Source organism: Pogoniulus pusillus, chromosome 3, assembly GCF_015220805.1.
Source record: "Pogoniulus pusillus isolate bPogPus1 chromosome 3, bPogPus1.pri, whole genome shotgun sequence".
NCBI classification, from domain to species: domain Eukaryota; kingdom Metazoa; phylum Chordata; class Aves; order Piciformes; family Lybiidae; genus Pogoniulus; species Pogoniulus pusillus.
In genome coordinates, this window is record NC_087266.1 from 22906856 (window position 1) to 22915570 (window position 8715).

The following is an 8715-nucleotide window of genomic DNA, read 5'->3' on the forward strand; positions in this document are numbered from 1 at the left end:
TGCACTTTGGCCACAACAACCCCACGCAGAGATACAGGCTGGGGTCGGAGTGGCTGGAGAGCAGCCAGACAGAGAGGGATCTGGGGGTACTGATTGATACCTGCCTGAACATGAGCCAGCAGTGTGCCCAGGTGGCCAAGAGAGCCAGTGGCATCCTGGCCTGCATCAGGAATGGTGTGGTCAGCAGGAGCAGGGAGGTCATTCTGCCCCTGTACTCTGCACTGGTTAGACCACACCTTGAGTATTGTGTTCAGTTCTGGGCCCCCCAGTTTAGGAAGGACACTGAGATGCTTGAGCGTGTCCAGAGAAGGGCGACGAGGCTGGTGAGAGGCCTTGAGCACAGCCCTACGAGGAGAGGCTGAGGGAGCTGGGGTTGTTTAGCCTGGAGAAGAGGAGGCTCAGGGGTGACCTTATTGCTGTCTACAACTACCTGAAGGGTGGTTGTGGCCAGGGGGAGGTTGCTCTCTTCTCTCAGGTGGCCAGCACCAGAACGAGAGGACACAGCCTCAGGCTGCGCCAGGGGAGACTTAGGCTGGAGGTGAGGAGAAAGTTCTTCCCTGAGAGAGTCATTGGACACTGGAATGGGCTGCCCGGGGAGGTGGTGGAGTCGCCGTCCCTGGGGCAGTTCAAGGCAAGGTTGGATGTGGCACTTGGTGCCATGGTCTGGCCTTGAGCTCTGTGGTAAAGGGTTGGACTTGATGATCTGTGAGGTCTCTTCCAACCTTGGTGATATTGTGATACTGTGATACTGTGATTTCTTGTAATCTTATTGAAGTCAGAGAGGTTCTGTTAATTCCCATAGGATTTTGATAATATTCTTTGCCAGTTTGGCTTAGTTAATGGTTGCTACAATTCCACATGAGGTGAAAAAAATATCTCAGTGCTTGATTTTCCTGCTGCTACAAGTTAAGTGTTTGCAAGATAGATTTAAACTGCTCAAATGTATCATCACTCCCACAGGAGTTGTTCAAGACCATACTTTGTCTAGGGACATGTAAACAAGGGCTTTACTGTAAAGGCTTCTACTTGAAAATCAAGAATGTGACCATGAGGGTTGATATTTTTATTCCAGTGTTGGTATTGTTGAGCAAGGAGGGAGCCAGCCTCTTCTTGGTGCCAAGTGACAAGACTGGAGGAAATGGTTACAAGCTGCACCACGAGAGGTTTAGCCTGGATGTTACAAAATACTTCTTCACTGGAAAGTTTATCAAATATGGAAATGGTCTGCCTACAGCAGTGGCAGAGTCATTATCCCTGGGGGCATTCAAGTGTCATGTGGGCCTGGCACTTAGGCACATGGATAACGTTGACCCTTCAGTGCTGGGTGAAAGCTTGAACTGGATGATCTTTGAGAAGCCCTCCAACCTGATATATTCCGTGATTCTGGGGTTCTCACTTATTCATTTGACTGAATATGAGAGTTTGGGATTTTTTTCACTAGAAAAGATGAAAGCAGCAATAGTGGAGCTTTTTAGAGTACAGCAGAAAAAAAGAAAGTAAAGAGTAAAGAAATAAAAGTGGAGAGAAAGAAAATAAACTTCATTCAGAGGCTGAATTATGATTGGAGCTGGACTTGTTCTGTGGATCTGAGGCAGAGCAGCTACAACCACAAAACTCAGTTCCAAGGTAACAGAAAGAAGGGACTATTTGAAAATAAGAATATCTTATAAACAAATAGCTTATAAATATCTAAAGGACAGGTGCCAATAGAATGGGGCCAGTTTCTTTTCAGTGATGCCCAGCGGTGGAACAAGGGGCAATGGGCATAAAGTAGAACACAGGAAGTTCCACCTGAACATAAGGAAAAAATTCTTTACTTTGAACGTTACAGAGCTCTGTAACAGATTGTTGAGAAACGTTACTGAGTCTCCTTCTCTGGAGACACTCAAACCCTCCCCAGTATCCTGGACGTGTTCCTGTGCAACCCGCTCTGGCTGAACCTGCTTTAGCAGAGGTGTTGGATTAGAAGATCCCCAGAGGTCCCTTTGAACCCCTACCATTCTGCAGCTCTGTGAATAGAAGCAGAAAGGGAACATACTTGGGGACACAGGGTCAGGGAAAGAGTCCTGCATGGGAAGCCTGGAAAGGGACAGAAGGTCCTCATCTGGGTTACTTTATCAACATGGCAAATGGGACAGGTTGATCTGGCAGCAGCAGCAAAAAAACAGTGAGATTCATCATTTGCCACTTTTGACAGAGGATAAATGTCTCATGATCTCTGTTTTTGTTCTCAGTCCCAGTTCCTACAGTTCTGAGTTAATGTGCTGTTCTCAGCTTGGGCTAAGAAACCACCATAACTTGTTGTGTGGTATCCGAATAGCAAAGGACAGTTCAAAAAGGTGGCTGCTATTGGCTAAAACACAGCAAACCCAAAAAGATTACCCAGATTTATTATTATGGATGTAATTTCTGTGAGCTGGGTACCTTATTCACTAAGGTCTGGAGCTCTCTCTATTCTTTATCTTGGAAATGAGATGCTGCAGTGATGTTTACCCTCATTCCAAACCTGTGGAGCATCCTGGAGCAGTGAAGACACTGTCTTGTCAGGAAACCAGAAGTAACATCCCTGAATACAGAAAAAGGTTGTTTGCAGGTGTGTACTTCACCTCAGTGGTGCTGACCAAAAGAAAAAATGCAAGAGAAGACCTCAATGCTTTTTGTGGTGGTTTGGCTGTTACCCGCCCCCCCACACTTTAGTAATACCCAGACTAGACTTGTTGGGAAGCGTTCGGTGGAGCGCTATGGGAAGATGACTCTTTGTTCACCAATATGGTTAGATGGCCAAATCCACTTTATTTCCGTGATACAGTGACTTATATACACTTCTAGCAAGAGGCGTGCTCCACCAAGATTGGTTACAGTCAGAGGGTCCAGAGTTACATGTAAGGCATCAATAGGTCAGCATACCATAACAATCTGAGGGTCAGCCTCTGGGGCTGGCTAAACTCTGCCCGCCTGCAGCTGCACTCCACCCCCTGCAGCTGCATGTGGGGGGAAGCTACCCTGTGCCTGCTATCCAAACTCCCAAGATGGATTCAAGGACATTCCCAGCATGGGTTGCTCATGTTTATCAATTCTTGTGTGCTGTGCTAACAAGAATTTCTCCAACATAGACTCAGTCGGACTCTGGGAATATAAATGAAGCTGTTTATTTACAGCTAGCACAATATACAAGCAGATATTTACAGTATATACAGTTATAGACACAAATATACAAAGGAAACCTTCAAACTAGAACACTTTTCAAAATAAACAGGGAAAGGAAAGGAAAGCTACAAAGCCAGACTTTGAATACCTGGGGGAGGGCCATCTCGATGGGGCATTGAAGGGTTACACAGAGGAGCAGTAGAGGCAGGCTGAGAAACCTGCAGCAGGATGGGTGCAGAACAGGGTGTGTGCAGCACCTGAGAGCAGTAGCTCTGAGGTTCCATGGCCTTGCAAATCTGCTGCTCTAAATGTTACACTGGCATTTCTTACATCTTGGTCTTGAATCAGGAGTGCTAACATCCCTGTATTTGGAGACCATTTTTATTTCCTGCTGTGTTTTTGAGGTCCAGGTCAATGCAAACATGTTCGTTCGCATCAGACCAAACATACTCTGCCTGGGACTGGTTCCAGGTTTCTTGCTTCTCTATATTCAGCTTTGGCAGCTCGAGGGCAACATTTGCAATGAACTGGGTCTAAAGTGTGCTTTTTTTCCCCCTCACTTTGCACAGACATTGCTCTGCCATAGGTACATGAGACCCCAGAGGTCACAGAAGCTTTGTTTTTCCACATGCACCTTAGGCACAATGAAGGAGCAGAATGTAGAATGTTAAAGCTTTTATGTCCTTGTCTGACTCCTTCTGACTGTCCTTATCCTGCTCACCCTTAGCACTATGACTGATATTTTGGCCTTTTGTATCCTCTTTTCATCTCTTTTCCAGCCTCTTGACAGTCATTTTTACACAGTAGTGGCAACTTCTGTCACAGGCTCTACTTGAGCCATGGTAGTCAAGTCCTAGATTCTCTGATCCAGACTCTAGTTGCCCAAGATATGCCATGTGACAGCTCACAGCCCTTGTGTCTCCACCATACATCCAGTCCTGCTTACACAGTGTGCTACTCACAGCTGTCCTCCCCTGCCCAGCTTTCACCCAGTCTGTTCTCTGCCTTGTCTTCCTTGGATGCAGCACAGTGAGTCCACAGGCACCACTGAGCTTCTTTGAACTTGTCTCCCAGGATGAATTTGTCTGGCCTGGGGATGGACTTAAGCCCAGTAAGTAAAGAGTTGTTCAATGCTGCAAAGTCTGCTGAGTGTGCCCAAAGTCTACAGGACATGGACAAAATCAAGTGATAACAAATAGAAAGATCCACACACTCTCCTTTCCTTACTTTGGGGCAAATTCTGTTCTTCCTCCAAAACACATGGTACACCTTCACAGCAAATACAAGTGTTGCATCAGACATAGGCAGGAAAATGTGTTTGGGTTTTTCTTCTCAGAAATCGCAGTATCACAGTATCACAGTATCACCAAGGTTGGAAGAGACCTCACAGATCATCAAGTCCAACCCTTTACCACAGTGCCCAAGGCTAGACCATGGCACCAAGTGCCACATCCAACCTTGCCTTGAACTGCCCCAGGGACGGCGACTCCACCACCTCCCCGGGCAGCCCATGCCAGTGTCCAATGACTCTCTCAGGGAAGAACTTTCTCCTCACCTCCAGCCTAAATTTCCCCTGGCGTAGCTTGAGGCTGTGTCCTCTCGTTCTGGTGCTGGCCACCTGAGAGAAGAGAGCAACCTCCCCCTGGCCACAACCTCCCCTCAGGTAGTTGTAGACAGCAATAAGGTCACCCCTGAGCCTCCTCTTCTCCAGGCTAAACAATCCCAGCTCCCTCAGCCTCTCCTCGTAGGGCTGTGCTCAAGGCCTCTCACCAGCCTCGTCGCCCTTCTCTGGACACGCTCAAGCATCTCGATGTCCTTCCTAAACTGGGGGGCCCAGAACTGAACACAGGACTCAAGGTGTGGTCTAACCAGTGCAGAGTACAGGGGCAGAATGACCTCCCTGCTCCTGCTGACCACACCATTCCTGAGGCAGGCCAGGATGCCACTGGCTCTCTTGGCCACCTGGGCACACTGCTGGCTCATGTTCAGGTGGGTATCAATCAGCACCCCCAGATCCCTCTCTGTCTGGCTGCTCTCCAGCCACTCTGACCCCAGCCTGTATCTCTGCATGGGGTTGTAGCCAAAGTGCAGCACCCTGCACTTGGAGATATTGAACGCCATCCCATTGGACTCTGCCCATCTGTCCAGGTGGTCAAGGTCCCGCTGCAGAGCCCTTCTGCCCTCCAACTCAGCCGCATCTGCCCCCAGCTTGGTGTCATCTGCAAACTTGCTGATGACTGACTCCATGCCCTCATCCAGATCATCTATGAAGATGTTAAAGAGGATGGGGCCCAGCACTGATGCCTGAGGGACACCACTAGTGACAGCCGCCAGCTGGATGTGGCACCATTCACCACCACTCTCTGGGTCCGGCCCTCCAGCCAGTTCCTAACCCAGCACAGAGTGTTGCCATCCAAGCCATGGGCTGACAGCTTAGCCAGCAGTTTGCTGTGGGGGATAGTGTCAAAGGCCTTGCTGAAGTCCAGATAGACCACATCCACAGGCCTCCCCACATCCACCAAGCGGGTCACCTGATCATAGAAGGAGATCAGGTTAGAAAGGCAGGATCTGCCCTTCCTAAACCCATGCTGGCTGGACCTGAGCCCTTTGCCATCCCTCAGGTGCGCAGTTATTGTCCAACTTTCTATTACATGACCATGTGTAGTCACACATTACACAGTTTTAGGTAGTCCAAATTCAGGGTTACAGGGCAGGAAGGTTGACAAGAAGTGAGATGAAATATTCTTCAAAGCAGAGCTGCCCATCTCTTCTTTGGACCTGGACATGCTTGTGGAGCTCAGAGGACAACCCTCTGAACCTCTTGCATCACTCTTTATTGCTGCATTGCTCCTCATCTCCTTTTTTTCTTCTGGTGAAGATTTTGTTGCTTTTCAATTGAGCTACATGCTGTTTTCAGGCTGGGCCAGGACCCTGGGGATATTTACACAATCATGGAAGTTAGGAAGCAAAAAAAAATAGACAAATATTCTAAGAATACTCTAGCCCATGACACAGGACAAATTTATTCAAGTAAAGTAAATCAAATCATTCAATGAATAAAGGATAAGTCCTTTTAAAGACAGTCTGACTTCATGGAGGGTAAAAGGAACTGAAAGTTGTCTTAAAGGCTCTCCATCTTCAGTATTCCCTCTGAGATCTGCTGCTGAATTGGTAATTCTGTATCAAATCAAACACATTTATAAACCAATGAGTATTTTTCTCTTCCTCTCCTAACCTGGCTCATTTTGTAGTTTTCACTGACCCACACCTTCAGCCACAATCTGAAGGTAGTGTGTGGCCTGCCTGTTGGATTGTGCAATGTCACATACGTCAAAATCAACAGAACATTTATGCCAATATGAAAATGAATCAGTGCAAGATGATTCTTTTGCTCAGTATATGACTTCAGTATTGCACAAACCTATTCATTTTCCCAGTTTTAATGTAAGATCCTTGCTAATAATCCAGGATTGTTAATTTAGCCATTGATGGTGTGATGACTGGTGCACACTCCTGCCTTCATGTGGGAGCTGCCACATGCTCACGTGCAGAAAGCCAGGCGTGTGCAGGAGGGTTTGCAGCCTCGGGTAACGGAATTGCAGTGTGGTTGCAATCATTGCTCAGAGGTGGAGTATGACTGGGATAGATAATACATGTAGTTGATTTTAGGGGTGGGGGCCTACAGCAATGAAGTTGTCCTTCTGGAGGATTAGTTGCCAGCTGGAGATGCCTGCCTCTTTCCATGGGCAACAGCAGGAGCCCAGCTAACTCACTTTCTCTTGACTCCAAAACTCTGGGCAGCCAAGGGTGGACATGATTACTCCCACATGCTTACAATGAGTATGCCAAGTATTCCTGGAGGTCTGTGAAGAAGGTTTAGTACCTGTTATGTTTAGGTAAGTGTCAGGAAGAGAGGAATACCTCTGTGCTTCAGTGAAATAGCCAGGGACACCTCCAGAGTATATCTCCTGCTTCCTGCTTGGTAACGAGAGCCAGCTAGCCTTCTCCTTCCTCCTGTTTCTTCTTTCCAGCCTCTCTGTGTCAGTGTTTGGTGTTACATTCCACCACAAACCTAATCACTGTTTGTTCTGCTAAGCCCAGGCTTTGGTGCCTTGAATTCCTACTTGCTAAGCTGCTCTTGTCAGGGCTCTTTATCATGCTGCTCTGTGCCATCCTTCGCCAAAAGTCAAGACAATGAAATGGGCAGTAGCAAAGAGCTGTTATTTTGATTCCCCACCGGTACTCTTCAATACCTCTTTCCCTCCTGCTTCTCACTGTACCACCTCCCATCTCAGAGAGGCATAGCTCTGGCAGAGGTTACCCTTGCATAGCTGCAGGTCTCAGAGATGACAACTTTTGTCTCACCCAAGCCTGGGGGCCTTTATCTTCAGCATGGAAAATGCACTCGAAGTGGTAATGTAAACAAGACCTCACGTTCAATTAATCTCTCTGAATTTTTTGCCACACATTTTTGGCACCTGTCTCTTTCCAAAGCCCAGGAGTAAGCTTCCCGGTGTCCTACCATAGCTAAATGTCTGAGACTAAGGCTAAAAATACCTCAGAGAGTTTCTCTCCCCTGTTGCTCTGTGTTCTTCACACACAGTCCCTCAATGGCTGTCCGTGGCACAAGCCATCTACTAAAAGGCTGCTCTTTCTCTTCCAGCAGAGGCACCAGCAAAGGTGCTCTTGTTTGCATTCAATTGCCAGCCAGAGCTTCCCAGTGCCTTATCACAGACAGATGATATTTCCTCTCTGGTCTCCATGAGTGTTGCCCATCAAAGCAGCAGCCAGTGCTGTTTTATGATGTGTTGTAAACATGTCATGCTACCCTGGGTGTGCTCAGTGTGGCTGCATCATTTATCACTGCTCAGCCTTCACACTGGGACGTCATCCATCACTGCCTCCTTAGAGCTAGGAGTCAGAACCTGGTCCGTATCACTGCCATAGCCCAGAATCGTGTGAACACTCATCAGCAGGTCCCTTTGTCCTCAGGCCTCTTTTTTTTTTTTTGTTTGGTTTTCCAGGAAATGTGACTACTTCTTACATTTAGTTCCCAACCAAGACTCCAAAACAGAAACCCAAACTTCAAAATTCAATTGACTGTGCCTAATGGAGGGGATTTTAATGTGTAGCCTTTGACCCTTATCTATTATTGATGGAAATAAAGACCTTTTTGTGTGCCATATTTGAAGTTAATAATAAAAGAAAAATTTAGAGGTTTTAATTTTTTGATTCCAACAGTGACCTCCATGTCCATTGTGAAACCATGAATAATTGCTGCTTGAGAAAAGCATTTCTATGAGCAATCTAGAAGGTGCACAAAGGAACCTTTGAGACAGTTTTATATGTAGGAAAAAGCTCAAGAATATGTTTGTGGCTGATTTTCTTCTTGTGCCACAGAAGGCAGATGTTCTTCCTTTTATTCATTGCATTAATTAATTACATTGCACTTAGGTCCTTATCTCTCAAAAAGCTATTAATTCTATTTGAATGATGAAAGTGGCAAGCAAAGCCTCTAAAATGTTGGTCAATGTAAAACCTGTCATTTCAGAGCCTCCTCCTTCTCCT